The sequence below is a fragment of the Geotrypetes seraphini genome, chromosome 8 (assembly GCF_902459505.1).
Source record: "Geotrypetes seraphini chromosome 8, aGeoSer1.1, whole genome shotgun sequence".
Classification (NCBI taxonomy): domain Eukaryota; kingdom Metazoa; phylum Chordata; class Amphibia; order Gymnophiona; family Dermophiidae; genus Geotrypetes; species Geotrypetes seraphini.
The window spans coordinates 116892317-116918033 of NC_047091.1; the positions used below are offsets into that span (position 1 = coordinate 116892317).

The 25717-nt window shown below is 43.9% G+C and overlaps 1 protein-coding gene across 1 annotated transcript in view; it reads right to left on the minus strand.

Annotated features, from left to right (window-relative positions):
- MEF2B (myocyte enhancer factor 2B) overlaps positions 1-19808 on the minus strand; it is a 111014-nt gene extending 91206 nt beyond the window's left edge. Inside the window, exon 1 of the mRNA XM_033953933.1 lies at positions 19754-19808. The gene's annotated coding sequence lies outside the window, so the exon portion shown is untranslated. The remainder of the gene's footprint in view (positions 1-19753) is intronic.
- Positions 19809-25717: the final 5909 nt, after the last annotated feature.

A 25717-nucleotide genomic window follows, 5' to 3' on the forward strand; every position in this document is an offset into this window, starting at 1 on the left:
CCCCTAGCACACCTTGATTGGCTCTTTGCTGGGGCTCATTTGCATAGCCCGTGCCCACTCGTATTTCGATTAGGGGAGTGGATGAGGCTCCACCCCCTTCCTGGGTGGGCGGTGCTAAGTCCCTTTCCCCTCACCTGAGGGTCTGTCCAACCTTTCCCCTTTCGCACGACCTCGGAGGAAAGTGCAGGAAGCTGGGGGCGGACGCGGGCCCTTCCTGCCATCTGCAGCCTGGCAGGGCACTGTGCCAGTCTGCGAATTCTAAAGCTACATACACTGTGACAGTGCCCCTGAACCTCCTGTCCAAAGGAAGGGTCAGCCCTCTGAATCCTGAGAATCTTCCCCCCCCCACACACACACTAAATCAGGCTGTCTTATAGAGAGATTGCTTAAAAATAACTAGGAGCGAATAAGACTCTGGCTGGCACATAAATTTGTATCCAACAAAAATGGCCTCAGCGTTCCACAAACACAGGGAAAAAAAACAACAACAAAACAAAAACGTGGAACTCATGCTCTGGATCAAACCAATTTATTCTGGCATGTAAAATGAATCCATATTCAAAAATAGCAAACAGTAAAGCTGGCAAGCTTTAGCAAAAACAGTTTGTAGCCAACAGTAGGAAAAGACCCTACACTGTCTGTATTTCAGCCAATCAGTAGCCTTCTTCAGAGGTCCGAAACTGTGAAGATGGTTAAAAAAAAAATCCACCAAAACCACAAGGAAGTGGCCCCTACCATCCATGTTTATTCTACATAAGGGAGGCCGGAGGAGGATCCCTAAGTGCATCCTGTCAGTGACAGGTGGTTCTATCTCCTTACCCCCTGTATCTTGCTGGGCTCGCTGAGTGGTGGCTGTACCACTGGATCCAGACCCAGATGCACTAAACTTAAAGTCAGCTATTGGCTAACGATCGTTGCTAAACCGGTTTTGACAGGTTTAGCGATGATCGGATTTGCTGACCCGATGCACAAATTGGCTCAACACGTGGTTTTCTGCACGATCGCTCTGATTCGGCCATGGGGACTAAGGTAATTAATATTGAAATGCCATGTAAACTAGCCCAGCGATTGATACTCTAACATGGCTTCACCATACACAAAAAAAAGTGATCACTTTTAGCGATCTGAAAAAAGCAACTGGTCAGTCACTTACATGTCTTACCAATAGTTCAGCCCCAAATTAATATATTATTTATTGTTAAATATATTTTATTGAGCATCAAGAAAAAAACAGCAACAACAGATACGCAAAATACAGCAAGACCTGCTCAACATTTAACCCCAAAATGATCTACCCCTCTCTTCCCCCCAATTCCACCCCCACCCCCACCAGAGTCCTCCCATCGGTCCATACATAGGAAAGTGCCCAAATAATCTACAAATAGCTATGTAAGAACAGGAATACAAAGGACAAAACCAAAGTTACAGAGGTAACAAGTTGGGAAGGGGTAAAACACGGACCTTATGGACCTTGCGGATCTAAAACCGCACGTCCTTAAAAATCTGAGGTCCGTGCATTGACAAGTCTGCCTTCGCTTTCCCTGCAGCTCAGCTCAAGCCCCCGGCTCCCTTGCGGACCTCACAGATCTGAACTGCACGTCACATCCTTAAAAATCCGAGGTCTGCGCCACTTTTGAGGTCCCTGCCACTTTTAGTCTCTGGCTCTGACAGAGCTCAATGACAATTTAACTCTGACGGATCCTAATGCTTTTCCCTCCCTATGCTAGGATCTGTCAGAGTTAAATTGTCATAGAGCTCTGTCAGAGCCAGAGACTAAAAGTGGCAGGGACCTCAAAAGTGGCGCGGACCTCAGATTTTTAAGGACATGCGGTTTTAGCTCCGCGAGGTCCGTAAGGTCCGTGGGGTCCACGTTTTACCCCTTCCCTAACAAGTCTAACAATTCAAAAAGCGGCTCCGGGCAGCAGGGCAGCCAGCTAATATATTATTTATAACACTGATCCCATAAATACAGTTTTTACAATGGCAGGGATGTATACGTATGTTATATACACATTGTGGGTACATGTATTGAAGGCACGTCTTATGCATACCTGTTAACAGTGTAAAATATAAAAGAGAGGGCATCGAAAAGATGGGGCAAATGATAGAAGGCTAAAATTTTCATTCCTCATGATTAAAATATGTACAACTGGGCCAGAACTTTATACAGCACCACTCTCATTTATGCTCTGCATTTGGGTAGTCTGCTGCTACCTCTCCGCAGAGCATCAAGGGATTGCCCTCGCTGTACTATTTAAAAGCGTGTGAAATACCAGCGTTTGTTAATCGTGTGTGCTTTGTGCTCGACAGGACGCGTGTGCTTGTGCTCCAACGGTCAACATTATGGACGGGTGGTTGTAGGCTCTGATTTATGCAGGCTGCCCTTTCCCTGGGAGGAAGAGGAAATGATGATGGCAATCGAAGGAGGGATGACCAGCTGCCAGGGAGGACTCTGACGTAGCAAATCTGGCGCATGTGGACATTGTCACTGTATCAATTGGACTATTCTGTGCATGTGTGAAAGTCGCTCTTGGAGTGATCGATTGGACGGGATTGAATGGAGATTATGGCTGATTCGGAATCAGGCACAAAATAGGCCCACAGAGATCCACACGGTCTTACCGACCATATTTAGTGCATCTAGCCCCCCTCCCCCCCAGTGGCGTAGTGAGGGTGAGAGGCGCCTGGGGCGGTGGCGCCCCTCACCATCCTCTTCTCCACTGCCGCTCCTTCCCCACCCCCCTGCTATGCACGCACAGTCGCACACCCCATCCTGTACCTCTGTTAACTTCCCCGGCGTGAGCAGCATCACCAACTCACTGCCCGCATCGGCATCAGATCTCCCTCTGCCGTCACTTCCTAGGCACAGGACCCGGAAGTGATGTCAGAGGGAGAGCCGACACTGGCACGAGCAGCAGGTTGGAGTTGCTACTTGTGCCGGCGATGGAGATAGAGGTACGATGGGAAGTGAAGGCACGCACATAGTGGGGGGAGGAATGGGAAGGAGTGGGGGGGGGGGTAGAGAGGAGGAGGGGTGCCAGCGCCCAGGGAAGATCACCCCCCCCTGTTCCCTCCTTAATATGTCACTGACTGGATCTATGCTGAGGACAATCCATCCTTGGCCTTTTGGTTGAATTAGTGATTTGCAGGGGTTCATAAAAATACTGGAAAACAAATTGACTGCCTCTAATTCTTCTGTTCAAAAGCTTGAACAGGAAATAAAATCATCTAAACAGCTACAAGATGTTCTAATGAAGGACAATATAAATCTTAGAAGAAAGATGGAGAATTTGGAAAATAACTCCAGATATAACAATTTAAGATTAATTAATTTTCCTAAGTTATCATTGGTATCATCTAGAGAAATGTTTAAGAGATATTTTCTTGAAGTTTTGGGGGCCTCAGAAGATTCAATACCTCCTCTATCACGAGTTTATTACTTACCAAATAAGAACAAACCGTTAAATAGGTCCTTGGACCAAGGACAATTGGATGTATCGGAGTTATTGGAGAAATCTGATAAAGAGGCTGTAGAACAAAGTACTTTGATTGTAATAGTAGCCCTCTCTATTGATAAAGTTTGGTTGTTAAAATTATTCTTTAAAAATAGACAGAAAGAATTTATGGGCTTTAAAGTGCAGATATTTCCTGATTTATCACGAGAGACTCAAAAGCGTCGCCGTGAATTTCTAATGTTGAAGCCAGGTGTTACATCCTTAGGTGCTACCTTTTATTTACGATACCCCTGTAAGTGTATAGTGCATCACCGAACAGTTAAATATGTTTTCTTTGAACCTAGTCATTTGACTTCCTTCTTAGCGCTCTCTCGTTTGGAGGCAGAAAAATCATAAGCCCTAAGATTATTGATTAATCCCAGCAATCAGCCCTCCAGCTAACTTTAAGAATAAGAGTGTTCATTTTGTTCAATTCCTTTCTTTGTTCTCGCTAAGGAATCTTGGATCCCATAATCTGAGGACTTGAGCATATTAGTTATAATTATTTTAATGTTGTTGAAATATTTCTTGCTTTATGTTGAATTACTAATCTTGCTTTCTGTACAAGTTATTCTTGATTGTATGATTTGAAAATCAATAAAAATATTTAACAATAAAGTGTGGAGAATACTTTAAAGATAAGTGACATTTTGCTGTTTGTAAGAAAAAACAAAAATTAATGTATGATCTAGTACAGCTTGATTTACACAAATAGGGAGGTGGAGCTAATCTGGTCAGTGATGGAAGTCTCAAACCTTTAATAACTTGGCATTGGATTAAGATATCCTCGGATTACAATATCAGTACCCAAGCAGGTTCCTGAGACCATTTTCCTCCATGATCTCCTTTGAATACCCTTTGGTGGGATTTATTGTATATTTGAGGATTGTTCCTAAAGAGTCCCACATACCATCTTCCGTGTTTTCACTGAGTGGTTCATATTTGAAAATGTCTCACCCTTACTGTAAGTTTAAGTGCAGATTGATGCATCTGTAAGTCTGGCTGTCAGTGTCTGTGTTTTGCCTTGACTCCAACTGTTCCTTGATCCTCCACTACCCCCCTGGAAGCTGCAGCCCTAGGCAGTACATTAATCTTGCCCATAACCAATGGGTCCAGTCTTCACCATGAGCTGAACAATTGCTTTTTGGAAAGATGGGTGAATTCTACGTTTCAGGTGATATAAAGTAACTTTCAGAACATTTCTGTTTTAACAATGGGGGGTGGGAAACCCCACCTCACTGGCAACCAGCACAGCAGAGACCAGGGCACAAGGCCGATGAATCAGACCACCACAGCTTCCACTCCACCTACAGCTTGGTGTGATGACATATTACCCTGCATTCTGCGCCCCCTCAGCTTTCCAAGACCCTAGCCGATTTGCAGTAACATGAACTGTCTGAGGCAAAAGGTCTATGAACAGATATAGAGTTTGCTGTCTTGGAGAGGAATGAAACCAACTGTTCTTTGTGTTATATGAGGACATCAAATGTATGGCACACTTGAAATTCTTATGAAAACTTTTATACCTAATCAGCTACCATGCATGATTTTGAAGCATTACAGTGCATCCTAATTTGAAGCATCCTAATTTCAGAAGAGATTCACAGATTTTTTTAAGATCATGCTATAATCTTCATGCTACCTGCACAAACAGATTTCCAATTATGTGGCTCACAGTTGAAAACCAAACAAACTTGGAGAATCCCCCTGGGGAACCGACACTTTTTGTATCCACACTTTTTTCTTTCTAACACTTCCATTTCTATATACTGGATGTGCCATTTTAATTTCCCTGTTAATTCTACAGAGGTAGTATAGGAAAGATGAGAAGACTGGTACAGTTTGGCCTAGATTCAGTAATTGATGCCAAATATTCAGCACTGAACACTATTTTATAAAGAGTGCTCCAGGATGGACGCCACCTCCAACTCTGGGCAAGAGCAATTTGCACCAATTGAACCCAGGTGTAAATCCCTACATGCAAGGGAGGGGAAGAGTGGCCTAGTGGTTAGTGCCGCTGCCTCAGCACACTAAGGTTGTAAGCTCAATCCCAGCTGCTCCCGGTGTACCCTGCCACTTAATCCCTCCATTGCCCCAGGTACCACAGTTACATTGTCAGCCTGCCAGGACAGATAGGGAAAATACTTAAGAGGACTTGATTACTATTCAGTGTATTGTAAACCACCTTGGGTGAAATTTTTCATGAAAAGGCAGACAATGAATCCCAATAAATAAATAAGTTGGGCACAGATCCCCCATATTTTAGAACACTGCATGCAGTTTAAGGGAAAGCCCCTGACCTGCCATTGTCCTTCCCATCATCCTGCCTACTTTTCAGATCCACACAGAAACACTTAGGCGCTATTCTATAACAGAGCACGTACGTGTAGTTTTGCATAGATCGGCCATTTTGGTGCCTTGCGTCTAATCTAATCTAATCCTTCATTTTATGTACTGCGTCATCCCTGCAAAAGAGTGCTCTATGTGGTTTACATTAAGACATTGCACAGTATATTAATTAAAAAAAAACAACAACCCCAAACAAACCCTAATTCAAAATAGCAGAAAATAAGAAAGTCTTTAATATTTTTTTGAAAGATTTGATAGGCAATGCTTTTCTACACCCAAAAATCTGTGCGGATATAGCGCATAGTCTCCCCCCCCCCCCTTTTTACTAAACTGCAATAGTGGTTATTAGTACAGGGAGCCGCGCTGAATGCTCCGCGCTGCTCCCGACGCTCATAGGAACTCTGAGTGTCGGGAGCAGCGTGGAGCATTCATCATGGCTCCCTGCACTAAAAACCGCTATCGTGGTTTAGTAAAAGGGGGGAATATGTTAGGTGCCCTATACAGAATTCCCTAGTTTGTCTCTAAAGCACCTGCAGAGATAGCACACTATATTTAAGCTGCTGTTTGGGGTACGTAGAAACTGCAGAGCAGATGCACAGGGTGAAAAGGATGGAACTTCATAGCAGCTACCTGTATGGCAGGGGATTAAATTAGGCCATCTGGAAGATCCTAAATCACTGGGAGTGGACAATGAGCATGGTCCATGTTACTGTACGTCCTGGATTAAAATAAACAAGACCTTGACTCATGCCGCTGGCTCTTGTGGATTGTTTGTTCCCGCTGCTTTCTCTGCTGTCCGGTGTTTGTGGGATCTTGTCCATAGAAACATAGAAGATGACGGCAGAAAAGGGCTACAGACCGTCAAGTCTGCCCACTCTGCTTACCCACCCCCTGTCTATGCCCTAATGACCCAATTTCCTTATCTTGAACCTCGTAGGGATCCCACATGGGTATCCCATTTATTCTTAAAGTCTGGCACGCTGTCTGCCTCGATCACCTGCACTGGAAGCTTGTTCCAATGATCAACCACTCTCTCTGTGAAGAAATACTTTCTGGTGTCTGCAGTAGCCACTCTCTCCTCCTCTCCCTATTGGCTAAGGCTCTTAACATTTGCATCTCCTCTTCCTATAGGCTAAGGCTCTTTACACCTGCATTGTGATGTCATAGAACTTTCTGATTATAGAAACATAGAAACATGATGGCAGATAAAGGCCAAATGACCCATCATAGAAACATAGAAGATGACGGCAGAAAAGGGCTACAGCCCATCAAGTCTGCCCACTCTGCTTACCCACCCCCTGTCTATGCCCTAATGACCCAATTTCCTTATCTTGACCCTTGTAGGGATCCCACATGGGTATTCCATTTATTCTTAAAGTCTGGCACGCTGTCTGCCTCGATCACCTGCACTGGAAGCTTGTTCCAATGATCAACCACTCTCTCTGTGAAGAAATACTTTCTGGTGTCGCCATGAAATTTTCCGCCCCTGAGTTTGAGCGGGTTCCCGATCCTAAATCACTACCATATCCAACACTACCTGAATATAATTCACCCTCAGGTACAACTGAAAAAAAGAGTGAACTAGATCCAAATAAATAAAAAACCAAACATAAGAACATAAGAATTGCCGCTACTGGGTCAGACCAGTGGCCCATCGTGCCCAGCAGTCCGCTCCCGCAGCAGCCCTTAGGTAAAGGACCAGAGCCCTAACTGAGTTTAGCCTTACGTGCGTACGTTCTGGTCTATCAGGAACTTGTCTAACTTTGTCTTGAATCCCCGGAGGGTGTTTCCCCCTATGACAGCCTCTGGAAGAGCGTTCCAGTAGTAATGCATATTCATGAGATAGATTGGCATACCAAGGAGGCAAAGCATGCAATCTTTCTCATGAATATGCATTGTGACTACCTTGGGTGTGCCAAGCACTGGGTTGAGAAGCACTGGCCTAGGTCAGTAGTAACCACAAAACAAAAGTGGAACAGGAGTCCCTGGATGTGACAGGAGTTCTAAAATGTAAAAGTTTTATCATGTTCAAAATGTAAGAAAAATCTTAAAATGTGGATAACAAATACAGAATGTCAAAAAATTCAATACTAATTCTTTATGTTTATTAAAAACTTTATGTACCGCATAATAGCCCAAAAAGGATCCAAGTGGTTTATATTCCATATTTCAAAACAATTTAGAAAAGAACTCCATTCAAAAATAGATAAAAGAAAGAAAGAAAAAAAGAACAAAAAATTTTTTTTTAAAGACTTAAAATTCTATAACAATCAAATATCAATAATAAAATGTAACCTTATTAATACAAACAAAAAATATTCTTTAAAAAAATCATAATGGCACAGCATGTCACGGGAATTGTAATTCCTGCGATATGCTGCGCCATTTCATTTCAAACCTAATTGCTTGATTTTATTCTACCAAAGTAAATCAGGACCCCCTGAGGAAGGCAAAGTTCTGCTGAAGCACAGCCCATGGAGGGTCCGGATTTTATTATCACTCTTGTGAGCAATTAGTGCATTGGTGGAATTTTTTTTACATATGTGTTATCCATATTTTAAAATTTTTCTTACGTTTTGAGCATAATAAACTTTTAAATTTAAAAGTTTAGGAGTCCTGTCATATCCAGGGACTCCTGTTCCACTTTTCTAGGTCAGTAGTAATCACACCCAATCTTTGAAAGGTGGCTAACTGGTCAGCTTTTCAAGATATCCCTAATGAATACTTCAAAACATATTCTTACAACCCACTATAGAATACATGTAACCCACCTGAGCAGAAGAAAAAGAAGGGGGCTGGCATCGATAATGTACAAAACGCAAAAACAAGAGGCAAGAGAGATATCTGAACTAGAGAATGACACGGTGACAAAATTCATCACCGTTCCCGTCCCCGTGGATAACCGCGGGAAACCATCTTCATGTCATTCTTTAAGAAGAGAAGGAAGAATCAGAGTATGAATGGCCACAACCACTGACCCACAAACTTTGCTTTGAAGAATGCTGGTGTAGAAGGATTAAGGTTGAAATAGACACTAGAAAATGACATGGAATTATTTCCCGCGGTTATCCGCGGGGACGGGAACAGTGATGAATTTTGTCACCATGTCATTCTCTAATCTGAACTAACCAAGAGCTACATTTATTCCAAAACAGTGTAAATGAAGCCCTTGGTCTTTAAGAAGACCATTTTAAATCCTAAGAAGTGGAATGCTAAGAAAGTCCCAACCAGGATCCAGGGCGTCCTTCGGTCTTGAGATGCTTACACGCTTTGAGATGCCGATACACCAGTGTATAGAAACCCTCACTACGCTGTCCCCTGAAGAAGGCAAACTTGTTTGCCGAAACCTGGATCCTGGTTGGGACGTTCCTAGGATTCCACTTCTTGGGATTTTAAACGGTCTTCTTGAAGACCAAGGACTTCATTTACACTGTTTTGGAATAAATGTAGCTGTTGGTTGGTTCAGACATCTCTCTTGCCACATGTAACCCACCACCATTGTTTCCTTCAAAATTTTAATAAACCATTTTTCAATATTTTTATTTTTTTTCTATAGGGTAGGAAAAGCCTAAAAAGTAAGAAAGACTCTTACATGGTGCTTTAAAGCACTCATCTGCCAGTTAAATGCCGATATTCCGCATTTAACCAGCCAGGTTAAATAGGTCCGCATAAAAGTCAGTCCTATCTCTATATGGTGCCCCATAGCCAGTTAAATGCTGAATATTGCACTTAATGGATAATGTATTAACTGACTCCACAAACCCGGAAATTCAGTGCTGGTGCCTGGACATAGTCTGGTATTGAATTTCTGGGTTTAGCAGTGGCTGCATATCGGGCCCAGGGATTATAAATATTGCACTGCTTCGGGATGTAAGTTCAAAATCAGAACTGGCTCTGTAGATGTGTATGGGACTTTATAAATAGTCTTCAGAGACTAACAATAATGCACAAATTGTGTTTCACAAATATTCACCTACCCAAAAAATGTGTGCATGTACTCAGTGCAAATACACATGCATTTTTACAGTATATACACTGCAACTCTGCCCAGCTCTGCCCAAATGATGCCCCTGGAATGCTGAGGGGAGATATGATAGAGGCAGGACCGTCCTGAGCCAAAAACACATCTCATGTGACATGTCTCCTAGAGTTCCTATCCCTGGAATGCTGAGGGGAGATATGATAGAGGCAGGACCATCCCAAACCAAAAACACATCCCATGTGACATGCCCCCTAGAGTGCAGCCAAGCAGGGAAAGCAATGGACAAAACACTATTTTGGAGTCCCCGCTTCCCTTGACCCCTTTGTGGCTGCACTACCCAGACCTAGCTTGCTGTGACCCTGGATAGGGGCCTGCAATGGGCTGAAATGGATAAAAACAAATCAGTTTTTTACTCTTTCAAAAAGTACAAAGACTAGAAAGCATGCCGTGGACTTAATACGAAGTAATATATTTATAACAAATCAGATAAAACATTTTTATGGGCAGTAGTAACCATAAAACTAAGATGTCCAAAAAGCAACATAAACCAGCACTTGGATGTCTTTCTTGCCAAAATGTCCAAGTGCCAATTTTCAAAACCATTTTTCTGGACATCTTGAGAGGCATCCTAGGCACTGTGCGTCCAAAACTAAAGGGGGCATGTTGGAGGTGTGTTCTGGGCAGGCTTAGACTTAGACGTCTTGGGGTATTAATCAAACCTTTCCCAAGATGTCCTAGATCAGGGATCTCAAAGTCCCTCCTTGAGGGCCGCAATCCAGTTGGGTTTTCAGGATTTCCCCAATGAATATGCATGAGATCTCTGCATGCACTGCTTTCAATGCATATTCATTGGGGAAATCCTGAAAACCCGACTGGATTGCGGCCCTCAAGGAGGGACTTTGAGATCCCTGTCCTAGATATTGTGGGCGAGACCTGTTTTAAAAGCATCTAAGTGCCAAAATAGTACCCAAACTGACCAGATGACCTTTGAAGGGACAAAGTTATGACCCCCACACTCCCCCAGTGGTCATTGACCCCCGCCCACCCCCCAAAATCTGAATAAAACAGTACCTATCTGTCTTTAGAACAGCTGCATCTTGTATAGTAAAACCTAATAGAGCCTGGTGAGTGGGTCATAGGCCCATAAGCCACTCTGAACAGTACATTCTGGTGAAAAGTGTGAGACCACCAAAATCCTACTATACTGCCATATAGGTGCCACCTGCAGCCATAAGGACTATTGGAGTGGTAGACATGTAGGTTTTGGGGGAGTTTTGGAGGGCTCACCATACATTATAAGGGGGTTATGGTGAGATGTACTTCTGGCACCCTTTATCAGGGGTCTCAAAGTCCCTCCTTGAGGGCCACAATCCAGTCGGGTTTTCAGGATTTCCCCAATGAATATGCATGAGATCTATGTGCATGCACTGCTTTCGATGCATATTCATTGGGAAAATCCTGAAAACCCGACTGGATTGCGGCCCTCGAGGATGGACTTTGAGTTCCCTGCTTTATGTGAAGTTCACAGCAGTGCCCTACTGCTCTATTGGTATATCTATGTGGCCAATCTATTACAAGGCTGGCCCCTCCCACATCCAAATGGTTTGGATTTCGACATTTTGAACTTGGATGGTTTTGTGGTTGAAAATGGCAAATCACTTTCGTAATGTTTTGTATGCTGTTACCCTGATTGCTCACGTGTCCCCTGAGGAAGGTGTTTTGTATGCCGAAAAAGGGATCCTTGTTGGGACCATCACTTTTTCAATAAAGACTTTAATCATTGGTTGAAAAGACACTTTCCTTGCCTCTTTTGTTTGACTGGTTTTGAAAATTGCCATTTCTCTGCCTCCAACATTGGATGTCTTGTGGGAAACACCCAAAGTTGGACTTAAGACATCCTATCGAAAATGCCCCTCCACATCAATCATCACATAAGTAACGGTCTGGAAATCATTGCCGAAGGATGTGGTAAAAGCATTTCAATTGGAGATTGCTCTTGCTTAGGCCCGTATCAGTTTCAATATGGTTGCTGGGACCTCCCACGGTTGCTGCAGGAAGTCATGGCAGCCATTTTAAAGCAGCAGTGGCTCCAGGCAGGAAAGAGTGGAGATCTTTCCTACCCCAGAGAAGCTGCCAAACTGCTTATTAAGGAAGGGTCCACTGATTCTTGAGGAGGTGGTGGCAGCCCAAAGGTCAGCAGGGAGCATGTCATCTGACAGGGGGATGCGTCTTCTGCCGGAGGGTGGAGGCAGGGACAGCGAGAGCGCCTTTGCGAAGCGACCAAGAAGAGACCTGACATCCACACCAAACCTCTCTACCATTACCCCCATTCCTAAAAATTCCTTCCACAACTCTTACTCCTACCCTAAGTACATGAACAACAACCTAATCACTGAGAACAACGCTGCCTATTACCACCTACCTCAACCTTCATAATGAAGCTAATACTACAAACAAACACGCAGATCCTCCTATTGATAATCCTTCTTATCTCCAGCTGTAAGGTAGAAGCAAACAACCTACCCAACATTCCCACCAACTCAATTACAAACAAAACATATCACCCTAACAGGAGAGCTCCATCAGACAGAAACCCTAACCACCAAACAAACATTCAACACCCCATAACCCCTACATGGGGAAGAAGAACAACACAACCTAAAACCAAACCTCACCAGAATCCAAAATCTCTCACATACCCTAAAACGAATCAGAAACACCATACTGAAACCACTACTCTTAAATGTGTCTACCTAAACATCAGAGCCCTAGGCCCAAAAACAGACTTCATAAAAAACTGGTTAAAAAACAAAAATCTAGACTGTCTCTTCCTCAACTATCTCGAAGACCATAATCTACTCCACCCCACGCAATCTGGCTTCAGAACTAACTTCAGTACTGAGTCATTACTAGGCTCCCTTATCGATACAGCAAGACAACACCTCAGCATTGGAAAAAAAATGCTGCTAATACAGCTGGACCTGACGGCGGCTTTCGACCTAGTTGACCATAACATCCTTCTCCAAATTTTGGACACAATAGGCATCTCAGACAAAGTATACTCATGGTTTGAAGGCTTCTTAAAATCCAGATCATACAAAGTAAAATCAGACAAAGAAAAATCCAAACCTTGGTCCAACCCCTGCGGAGTACCACAAAGATCTCCACTATCCCCTACACTCTTCAACCTATATACAGCCTCTCTCGGCGTTTACCTGAACAAACAAGGTCTAACCTCTTACAGCTACGCTGATGACATCATCATCCTCATACCCTTTGACCAACCAAAGCTAGCAATGACAGACACACTACACCGAACACTAGCTACAGTTACGACGTGGATGGAAAATCACAAACTGAAGCTCAACCCAGACAAAACTAAATTCATCCTCCTAGAAAATAACAAAGTCTCTATCACTACCAAATTAGTAATCAACTCTATCAACTACCCTCTACAAACCACCCTAAAACTACTTGGAATAACTATTGACAGGGGCTGCACCATGCAACCACAAATAAACAAAACGATTCAGAAATCTTTCGCAGTCATGAGAAACCTCAGACAAGTCCAAAAATTCTTCGAAAGACCACAATTTCTGCTTCTAGTACAATCACTAATCCTCAGTATACTCGACTACTGCAACATCCTCTACCTCCCCTGTCTGGCAATAATGATTAAACAACTACAAACAATTCAAAATACAACTTTGAGACTCGCCTACTCATTGAAGAAATATGACCACATCGACTCACACTGGCTTCTAATACAAGAAATAATACAATTTAAATTCTACTGTATACTATTTAAAACTATAAATGGGGACAGCCCAACCTACCTAAACAACCGCCTTATCCAAACTACCTCTACCAGGCATAGAAAAACACACACCCCTTTCACCCACCCCACAATCAAGGAAGTAAAACAGAAAAAACTTTACGATGGCTTACTAGCCACTCAAGCAGCAAAACTAGATAACCAAATCTCCAACCTATTGATATCAACCCCTGACTACAAGAGGTTCAGAAAGGAAATAAAAACCATACTCTTCAAGAAATCCCTGAGTAAAGCCTAATACCACAAATACCTCCCTCCTACCTACCCCTGATCCTACCTTTTCCTCTCTCAGAAACGATCTCTGATCTACTTTGTAACTCTTCCCTCCACAACTCTTATTGTAATCCGCTTTGAACCGAAAGGTAATAGCGGAATAGAAATCTGTAATGTAATGTAATGTAATGTGTGACATTTTTGGTTTCAGCTTTGAGTTTGGCTGAAACCGAGCCACCGATTTTGGCCATAGATTTGGTTTTGGTCAGAACCAAAACCACCGGCAGTACCCGAATAATGCCAGAGCGGTCTGATTAAATTTCTAGTGATATTATCTGGGTGCTATTGAAAATCTGGGTATGGCCTCATTTAGGTACATTCATTTAAGCCAAGAAAATCCTGGCCTAAATGGCAGTGTGCTTAAGGATTCAACGCCTACTGGTATCTAAGAACGCTTAGGTGTGGCTAGGCGTGATTCTATAAACCAGGGGTGTCCAACCTTTTGGCTTCCCTGGGCCGCATTGGCCGAAAATATTTTTTCTGGGGCCGCACAAACACTAACATTAGACAATGAGCAATAAAAAGGTTGAGCAGGTCCCAAATCTGCAATCACTAATATAGAAGATGTATGTACCTAATAATAAACCTGTGGAGAGGAACCCAAAAAAGCAGTAATAGCCTGACTAAGTGATCCTCCACTTACACCGCTGACAGTGTGAGGAGCCACAGGCTTCCGCATCCCCACTCTGATGAGCAAGGATACGCACTCCTGGTTCTCCCATTCACTTCTATTATAGCTACGGTGAGCTTCTTCAGAGGTGAGCCTCATCAGAGCGGGGATGCTGGAACAGCTGTCAGCAGTGCACATGGAGGATCGTCTAATCAGGATAAATATTACAAATTTTTTGGGCCTCCCACTTTGAGCTTAGACTCCCTCAAAATGAATATCTCCCTTGCTGTAGCTAGTAGGGATCTCCAAGCCTCACCAACTGACAGCCACCTCCTCCCCCTCCAACTTCCCAAGTTCTGCAGCTGGCAGCAATATTACAGAGCTGCCGCCTTCCCTCCCTCCCCCCCTGCCCCCCCTTGGCTTTCATGCATGCATGAAAGCAGGGGCAGCTTAAGGATATTGCCATTGGCTGCAAAGCTTGGAGATTTTGAGTTGCCCGACTGGAGGAAGATGTCTTCAGTTGGTAGGGCTCTAGCTCAAGTATTTATAAATTGCACTCAGGCAGGGAAAAAGTTTGGTGCCCATCCACTAATTTTGGGCTCCAGCCCCTCCCCCAAATCAGCTGTATATTACTACGTCACTGAATACAAAAATAATTGTGATGTACATATCCCAAAGCTAACATATTCCAATTAATAAATTCAAAATGTTGTCTGGATGGTTTGTTTTTCCATCATCTTGGTCTCAGTTTCTCTTTCTGATTTTTCTCTATCTTCAACTAATTCTCTTTCCAATGTCCATTTTTTTCTCCTCTTCTGTCGTTCCATTTCCTTCTTATGTCTATCTCCAAAGTATTGATTTTTCCCTTTCAGCTTTCTTAACTTTTTCTTTTCTTTTATACCTCTGTCCACTCAAATCTTGCCTTCTTTCTCACCCTTTTTCTTTTTAAATGTTCAGCTACCTCTCAATTCTCCATCTTCTCTCAGTCCCTAGCTCTCCCATTTCCCATCTCATTCCTTTCCCAGCCTCCTATTTCCTGCTATCTACTCCCCATTACCACATTTCTACCACTGTACTCACTGCTCTCTCACTCATCTTGTCATCTTCCTTTTGACCTCATCCACATGGCTCACCACTTTCAAGAATCCTCCTCCCTCTCTCCATTGGTCAGGCTATAATTCCCTGTCCCTTTCTTTCCATCCCCTAGCATCATCTTATCCCAGCTCTGTTCCCTCCTGCCCTCCCATGGTTCCATCTTTCCTCCTCTATCTCCATGGTCCAACATTTTGCTCCTTCTCTTTTCTGTTTTTCTTCTTCTCTCCCCCTTGATGCTGAACAATGAAATGGAGAAAAAAAAAGAGAGATGCTGCATCTCTCTGCCTTCCATCCATCCACAGGCCTAACATTTTTCCTCTCTCCCATCCCTAGATCCAACTTCTCTCTTTCTCTTTCCAACTGCCCCCATCCCATCTCTCCCCCTGCCTGCCTGCCTGCCTCCTTTTCCCAGGTCCACAATTTCTTCTTTTAATAACCTCCCCCCCAAAAAAACCCCCATCCAGGAGGCTTCCTCAGCCCAGCATGTTCTCCCCCTTCTTTCTGCGCCCATGCATCTCTACCTCACTCCTCTCCCACCACCATGTCCAATAATTCTCTCTCTGTCTCCGTCCCTCCTCTCTCTGCCCAACAGTTCTCCGCTTTCTTTATCTCCCCAATTGCACCATCTCTTTTCCCTCTCTCAGACACCCAATGCTCCCTTTCTATTATCTCCCTCATCTCTGCATCTCTTTCCCTCACTCCCTCCATTCTTCCATCTTATGGCTCATGCTTCCCTCTATCTTTCCCTTCATTCTGTGTCCTAAGTACATGCCCCTCCCTCCTTCCATCATTTTTCCTAAGTTTGAGCTCCCTCCCTTCTCAAGTCTTCTCAAGTCTCAAGCCCTTCTCCCTTCTGGGCAGGTCAGTATTAATTATTCGAGGGCCCCTAGGCACACAAGTACACTGGGCCCCCTGGCCCTGTTCCCTCTTTTCAGTGTCTACTCACAGCTTGCCACCCCTTTTCTTCACTCCTCCACTATCTCATTAACTCTATCTTCTTCCCCAATCCAGCATATGCCCCCCCATCCAGCATCCTCACCGCTGCTTTCTCATATGTGCCTAATGCTTATGGCAGAAGTTCTCCCCACTTCCATCATCTGCCCCCTTCTCTCTCTCTCCCTTCTCTCCACTTCCATCATCTGCCCCCTTCTCCAATCCCCCCTTCCATCATCTCCCATCATCTGCTCCCTTCTCCTTGTGGGGCCTGGTACCCCTGGTAGATGGTGAGAATGGTGTAGGATGGTGGTGGTTCTCTGGGATCCCCAGTGGTCCGAGGCCATGCCCAGGGGTTCAGCAGGAGGTGGAGTACAGTCAGAGCCCAGCAGCCAAGGAGCGACAGTCGGACAAAAGCCCAGGAGGACAAACCCCAACAACCCTAGTAAGTGAGGAATCCTGCTTCCTACAGCTTTCCTAATGCAGGAGAAAATACAAAACATCTTAATACCTCACCCATTGCCAAACCTTAACTGTCTCCCTCAACATACTGCCAACACCTACCAGGTCTCTACCCCCCCACCCCCCTCACAGGCAGACAGAGAACAAAAAAGATCACTGAGTAGCTCCAGAGTCCAGAGCAATTCACCTTCTACTCCCAAAAGTTATCCAACTTTCACTCTGCAAGAGCATCTCTTATCTTACTTTATTATGTATGTAAACTTGTAACCCGTTCTGAGCTCTTCTGGGAGGACGAGATATAAATCCAAATAAATAAACAAGCAAACAGGCTGCCAAGGTCAATACGTCATTCTCTGTCTCTAGCAGTATTCAAAACCAAGCTAAAAGCCCACATTTTTTTTAAGCTGTTTTCAACTCTTAACTCCCACTCACTGTCAGATATCTATGTCCATCATATCATTCCTTCTGCTAGAAACTCCCCAACCCTAAGATGTCCTGTCTGTCCAAATTAGATTGTAACCTCTTCTGAGCAAGGACCATCTATTCAATGTTAAATGTACAGTGCTGCGTACGCCTTTCAACGTTATAGAAATGATAAGCAGTAGTAGTTGTAGTATGCGCACAGCTCAGAAAGCGCAATCCTGTAAAAAGTATGCGCCAATTGCAGTGTATGAATTTGAAAAGGGGGCATTCCTAAAAGTTATGTGCATTGGTATAGAATATGCCTGATGCACACATAAGTTAGGCACAGGCATTTAGACCTGGTTTTAGCTGGCCTAAATGTCTGGATCTAACTGATGCATCACATAGCGGCATTAAGTGTGATTCTATAAAAGATACACAAGTTGGCGTCAACGTACTATATAGAATCTGGCCCATAGTGCGACTGAAATTCTTACAGACTGCCTGACACTATCTGGATAGCAGACAATATTCAGTATAGCTAACTTTAATTTAGGCCAACATAAAGGCACGATGAGGCTTGTACAGTTGGACCAGATTCTTAGAACTCTGGTTTGTGAGGACTCGGCGAGACACAACATAACGTAACATTTACTTCTTTCAGTAATGCCTAGTTGACCTTTGGCTTTCCTTGCACTTTTTTTTTATAGACAGGGATCACTACATCTCACAGCATTAACTCCTGTATGGAAGAGCTCCATTTTTTTTTCTGCTTGTGCAATTCCCAAAGGGCATGGCCAGGAATTTCTCTCTGGGAGGGCAGTGCTGTGCTCTCATTCTCAAAAGTAATATTAAAATGCTTAGGCTCTGGTATGCAGGCCTTTAAGTGACAACTGTGGCTTTGGATGGTAACAGAGTCATTTGTGTAACCCCCCTCCCCCACCGCCATCATCCTCACATAGCACTGTCCATGATAAGTCACACATGTACCTCTCCCCTCTCCCTGGAGATTTTGCAGTTCAAGCCTAAGCAGAATCTAAGCGGCCTGCTCAGAGTCACAAGGTAAGTGAGAAAGAGGGGACATTAGAGGAAATTCTTGTGAGAACCGTGATCTACTGTTAAGAGAGTCACAAAACGTTTGTACATGTGAACAGGGGACAGGATAGAAGCCAACATCTTGCTTTCAATACACCAGAAGAAACTGGTTAATTATCTATTGAAAACATCAAAAACACACGTGTACAAGGTTCTAGAGAGGTCCTACGTGGCATACAGGGCATAGTTCTACTCTTTCAGTCATGACAAAGCTAAAAGAGCCCAGTGTAAAGAACAGCAAGTGACTGAGTTAAAGGACTGTAAAGTTCCCTCTCCAAGGAGGTATAAATTTTCAGCAAAGATACCTGAAATGTTCAAACATAATTTCATTTCAAAGTTGTCTCGTCTGTTATGTGCCTTTGGAAAAGGGGCCCAGTACAGTTACATTGTTATATGAAAATCCGGGCTGCCAGGCTGTGTACTGTAACAATCCTAAACATTTGAAAGAAAACAGTGAATATTTAGAAGACCTGACACAAGATTAGCAGAGAAGACTATATACTGTACCAGAAAAATCTAGTGTATTAAATGGCAAAGGTATCTTACTGTATAGAAGTTTCAGTAACATTGTACAATGCTGTGCTCTAAAAGAGAGAGAGCGAGAGAGAGCCTTATTGTCAGAATTAAGAAATTCAATGGGGACGTGCTGAGACCCCCCTGGAGAGCCCACTGTTTACTGTGTGGAGATGGAACTCTGATGCAACATGTACCCTGCAGTTACGTGATGGAGCAAGGAAGAGCTGAACACAAGACCAGGTGGGAGATCTGTACAGGAAGGGCTTGTTAGTTAATGGCTTCAAAGTGCAAGCAAATCCACAGCTGGAATTAATGAGGGCAAGACTCTGGGAAGAGGGGGGGGGGGGGCCTTACTTATAGTGTGGTTGGGGGGGGGAATAATATTTATTCCCTTTTGGTTAACAATCATGCTGTCGTGAGAGCTGCTCACACAAATCGGGCCAGAACCCTATCAAAGCCTTTCTGGACTCAAATTGACCTAACCTGTCCTTCACACCTGAGCCAGCTTCTCCCCATTGTGTTCTAAGCTTCTGGAAATCTTCTGGGGGAGAAGAGGTGGGAAGGTGTGCTTTCAGTTGACCAAGCTTTCAGTCCAGGCTCTATAGCAAACCTTTCCAGCGAACCAATCTTGGCAGGATTTGTGAAGGCTGCTACAAGTGAAGCTCTTGCCTTAATGACAGACTCAACTGATTAAAATCTTTGCTTACCTGCATTAAAACATGTCTCCGCCTCCTGATACCCCCTTATAATACACAAATAATTTAGTGCATGTGAACATTCAAAACAGGCCATATTAAATGTCCCCTATGGCTCCTGGTGACGCTGGGCGAGTCACTTAACCCTCCGTTGCCCCAATTCAAAGACTTACATTGTGAGTCCACTAGGGATGGAGAAAATAAGTGTACATAATAAATGTGTAAACCACTTGGTTGTACAAGGGGGTGCTGAAAAATTCTCAGCCCAACCATCCAACTTCCTAAATTGTGGTGAGCATTATTTTGTCACTGTAGCTGAAAAGAGTGTTATCTTATTTCATTAAGGGCCAATTTGCAGAAACAAAATTCTATGTTTTTGACTCGCTTCAGATCATTGATTAAACGATATCCACGTCATTCTCTTCTTGGCTAGGCTGAGAACTTTTCAGTAACACCCTCGTACCAACAGAAAGTGGTATATGCAGTAAAATCCATGATCCTAAACACCTGATTTGCTGCAATGAACAGGTCAGGGCTTTGGTAGATCTGAAATGTAGGGTGTCCACTGAGTAACTGGGAAGTCACAGACAGATGGTTATAGTTCTGTGCCCAGAGGTGTCACTTCTTTGCAAACATGAAAAATATCTATTTTGCAATTGAGTCTTCAGAAAAACTAGACAATGATATGTAAACCATAACTGAAAAGGATGTCTCTCTGCAGGTAAATTATAGGTTGGATAGAACATACTCATACAATTGATGCATTACAAGACTTGTTTCTTAAAAATTATCAGCTTCTCACAATCATAAAGTACTTGTCATCTAGATCCACCAGTTAATCAATCACCCAACTCATTTAACTCAGGCCCACCAATCAGAAATCACCCACTGTACAAGCCTATAAATGAAAAAGCATCTGCAGCTTAGGTCCACCAATCAGAAAGCACCCACAGCCTTGGTTCACCAATCAGAAGGTCTGCCTCTCATACTGAGGAGTGAGCAGCAGGGCAAAGAATGGATGATGTGACTTTGGCCTCGATGCAGGATATAACTCTGCTGGAGAGGGTGCAGAGGCGAGCCACGAAGCTAGTAAAAGGTATTGAGAATTTGAGCTACAAAGAACGCCTCGTAAAACTAGGATTGTTCACCCTCGAGAAGAGAAGGCTGCGAGGGGATATGATAGAGACTTTTAAAATACTAAAAGGTTTTGACATAATAGAACAAGAAGCATCATTATTGACGTTGTCAAATGTGACTCGGACGAGAGGCCATAGACTAAAATTGAGGGGCGATAAGCCCAGGACTAATGTCAGAAAGTTCTGTTTTACACAGCGAGTGGTGGACGCTTGGAATGCTCTCCCGGAGGAGGTGGTGACGGAAATCTCCATTATGGGATTCAAGTGCAGGTTGGACGCATACCTGCTTGCAAATCACATTGAGGGATACGAGAAAACAGGGTCTTCATCAGGGAACACCTAGGACGTAAACAGGGAACACCTGGATTGGCCTCCGTGTGTGCGGGTCACCGAACTGGATGGACCAATGGTCTGATTCGGTGGAGGCATTTCTTATGTTCACAGTGCCTTTAACGATCAACGCTAAACCAGATCTTACTGATTTAGCGTCAAAGTATTTTACCTACCGATGCACATAATGGCTCACAGTTGTCTTTTCTTTGCTTCATAGCAGCCTCCAACTCTGCTTTGTAAATGTGGCACAATGAGGTCATTAATACTAAAACAAGCACTCTGGGTGATGCCCAGACATTGTCTGGTGATAGATGTATAAACTGAAATGCTGGCCTGTAATTAATCTTAACCAACCACAGGTCCAGAGCAGTCTTATTTTCTTAAATATCATTCTTTGCAGGAAAGTAGTAATGCAATCTAATCAAACCATATTCAAATATATGAAGCTGAAAAAGCCATCAGCAGCGGGACTCCATGGTACGCAAAATACCAAATTTATGGAGTTAAACGTCGCTACCCTTCTTCATTGGCTTCTATATTTTTAGATAAAGCTTATTGTTAACACAACTTCTTTAGGTATTAGATATTTAAATAACTTATATTTTAAAGTTTATCAGACTTATCTGTAAGATCCTAGCAAAGCATATAGCTTAGCTTATGCCAAGAGATTGAAAAGCACCGTCGCCGACATGCATGTTTCGTATACGCGATACCGCTTCAGGGCGCTGTATTTTAAATCACTGATATTTTCAACATGGCAGGCACTAACGCTAACTTCAGCGTGAATCTTAATTAATTAATGGCAGGTCAGGAGGTGCCAGCAGTGTGTTAAAAACGCGGTTCGGATGCATGTGTTGAAGGTGCATCTCATGCGCGTACGTCAAAGGCTTCCCTTGCATGTGAGACCGAAGTTCCAAAAACTACATTCATCATATGGGGGTGGGGGGTGGGGGCTGCCATGCCGATTGCTTGAGGGGAGCGCTTGTCCAGCTGAAGCAGTTTAAATAAAAGGAAATATATTGCGCTTTCACGTTTGCTGCTTTTGCTGATTGTTCGCCCCACCTCTCCCTTCCCCTTGTGCCTATAATGTGCACCTATAAGGCATGCCTATGATTGATGCTCTTGCGCACATTTATGCCTCTTTCCGTGGACTATTCTGTGTATGGGTCAGTCACTTTCTTCAAGGACTGAGTGGATGAGATTTCTGTGGGCCTCCCGAACCTCATTCGCATGCGAAGTTCTTACAGCATTGCTCAATGTTTTCAAATCGGACTATTTACTGCCATTACAATGAATTCACGGCGATTTTAGAGCACTGGGGCCCTAATTCTTTATTACCAGCAAGGCAATTAATGTAGTCCATCCTTCAGAATAGGGCTATGGAGCTCAGCTTAGAACATATTTCAGCCAGCTGAAAACTCCTCTTTTATTATCTCCCTGCTTGTAATACTTAAACCTTCTACCTTCAGCCTTGTATTATATACTTGCACTGTAATTGTGCCAAATTGTAACCTGTTAATTACATAATATGTATGTTTAAACTGTAACCCGCTCTGAGCTCTTTGGGGACAACGGAATAGAAAACAAATTAAATCAATCAATCAATCGCCTGAGATTGATTTTGGTGCTTTTTGGTACAGGGAGCTTGGAATGAGGTAGTGGCAGTTATCTACAGTTGCTTTGTCCTTGGAGACAAGCACTTAACACTTCCTTAAGATGTTTATCCCCAAAGCATTTCTTTTTCTGCACTTCAGCTGAAAGGTAAACGATCGGTTGCTTAGTGAATCTAGCCCATAGTGGAAAGACTAGGATAAGCATATACCTTTGGTGAGATCCACTGTGAAATAATTTTGCCTTGGTTCTCCCCATTCCTCATCCTCCCTTAGAAATTTGGCAATCAGACCTAATTCTGTTCTGTGAATGTGCCTTCCTCCTAAAGGGCTAATTTTATTATCTAGCAATTCACTGACAGTGTCAGATTTTCATGAGGTGTGTCACCTTGGAGACTGTGAGTGCATATGTGGAACTGAGGTTAGTTATATATTTTGATCACTCAAACCAACAGTGTTGATAGCAAGAGCAGAGCATCTACCCCTCTTGTAAACATGAGGACCAGAGCACTCTAGTTCTCTTAAGAGATACCCAAGTCCGTGCTCTGTGTTTTCAGTCTCAGTGCTCTGCAAAAGTCTCTTTTGCCCTTAGTGCAGCGATCTCAAACTCGCAGCCCCCGGGTACTATTTTGCGGCCCACGGTCTTGTACCCTATCTCGCACTCTGGGCAGGAAGAGAGGCGCCGGCGTCAGCTTACTTGCAACTTCCTGCAGCTGTCGTGTATGCCGGGACTCCTGCCTTCATGTATCTGCTGGATAGGCGAAGGCAGGAATCCCGGCATACGCGACGGCTGCAGGAAGTGCAAGTCAGCTGACGCCGATGCCGCAGCCTCTCTTCCTTCCCAGTGTGCGAGATCACATACAAGACCACAGCTGCAAAATAAAGGTACTGCTGGACAAGGGGAGCAGAGAAGGGAGAAGAGGTACTGCTGGAAAGGGGGAGCAGGGAAGGGAGAAGGGGTACTGCTGAACAAGGGGGAGGTAAAAGGGAGAAGAGGTGCTGCTGGACCTTGCAGAAAGGGAGGAAAAGGAAAGGTGCTACACACTGGAGAGGAGGGTGCATGGGGAGAGAACATGTTGGGTTGGGGGTTGGGAAGGAGGGATGCCTCTGAGGGAAGAGGCAAGGACAGAGAGAGAAAGCGTGCAGGAGGCAGAAAGTGTTGGACTCATGGAGAGGGCAAGATGGATGGGGAGGACAGAAAGGAGGGAAGGAGAAATGTTACACTGGGGAAGGGGGAGAGTGCAGAGAGTGAAAAGTTGGACTCATGGAGGGAGAGAGAGAGAGAGAGAGAGAGAGAGAGAGAGAGATATGTTGTTTGGCTGAGGGAAGGCGGACCAGAGGAGAAGCATGCAGGAGGAAGAGAGAGAAAAATGTTGGACTGGTGGAAAGGAGGGAGAAATGTTGGACAGGGAGGTGGACCAGAAAGGAGGAAGGGAAGGAAGATGAACTGCAGGGGGCAGAAAGGAGGAAGGGAAAGAGAAATGTTACACTGGGGGGGAGGGGGAATGAGGGAAGGCGATAAATGTCAGACCATGGAAATAGGGAGGGAAGGAGAGAAAGATAGGAAGGGAAGGTAAGACATGGAAATGTAGATTTTGAGAAGAAAGCAGAAAAATGGAAAAATTGAATGTTAACTTAATGCCAAAGATGGATGCTAGGCAGAAAGTGAAGATAGAGAATAAGTCCCTGGAAACGTAGTTAAAAGCACAGAAAAATAAAGTCACCAGACAACAAAGGTAGGGAAAATGATTTTATTTTCAATATAGTGATTGAAATGTGTCAGTTCTGAGAAAGGAAAGATCTTAAACTTTAACAATAGGGTACCTACAAATCCAAAATGTGGCCCTGCAAAAGGTTTGAGTTTGAGACCACTGCTTCCACGCTTTGATAGAGTATTCAACATTTTCTGCTTCAATATTTTGCTGGAATCTTACACATTGAATCCGAGTCCAATTATATATCACAGGAGCCTTCAAAATGTTTGTGAAATTCTTAAGCACAGCATCGTTGGCCTTTGATAACTAAAAGTCTTTTATTGAACTCTGTGCCCAGTCATCCTATTGCAATCTAGGCTACATAGTATGATAGTGGTGGACAGAAGAATCCCTATAAACCTGGGCTCCTGGGAATCAGAGGAGAGACGCTAATGAGATCACCTGGCACAGACTTGCTATATGGATCTGATCTGAAATCATTTCCAGATTTTATACTTTTTCCTCTTTTTAAACACAGATTAGTGTCAATATTGATGATCTACTTCAGTCAGTGACTGAAGAACCAACCAGTTCCCCACAAAACACAGAAAAAGATCTAGGGTTTAATATTCAGGTGATTTAAGCAGGCAAAAGAGGCTCCGACCCCTTTAAATCATTCTCAGAAGGCCAGCTGTTGATTTTTAGTGGCACTTATCTGGCAAGTGCCACTAAATCAGTGACATAATTTTGGAGCCCTGGGTTAGGGTTACCATATGGCTCCAGAAAAAGGAGGATGGATTGAGACATCTGGGTTTGCTTCCATTGAAAGCACTGAAAGTAAAACCCAGATAGGACTCAATGGGAAACCAAGGTGGCAAGGGGGCCCCTTCTGGTGACTCAGACAGGCCGTGACCTGTTCGGGCCGCCGCGGGAGCGGACTGCCGGGCAGGATGGACCTATGGTCTGACCCGGCGGAGGCACTGCTTATGTTCTTATGTTCTTATGTCTCAATCCGTTCTCCTTTTTCTGGAGCCATATGGTAACCCTACCCTGGGTAGAACTCAGGCTCGCCAAACTTTGTACTCCCTTGGCGTGCCTGGTGAGGATCTTCAAACCCTTCCAGCTGAAGCCCTCCTCATGGCCAGCACTGTACCAACCTGGGCAGCCGGTCCAAGTGCCCCCAGGCTGCTGCCACTGGTGCTG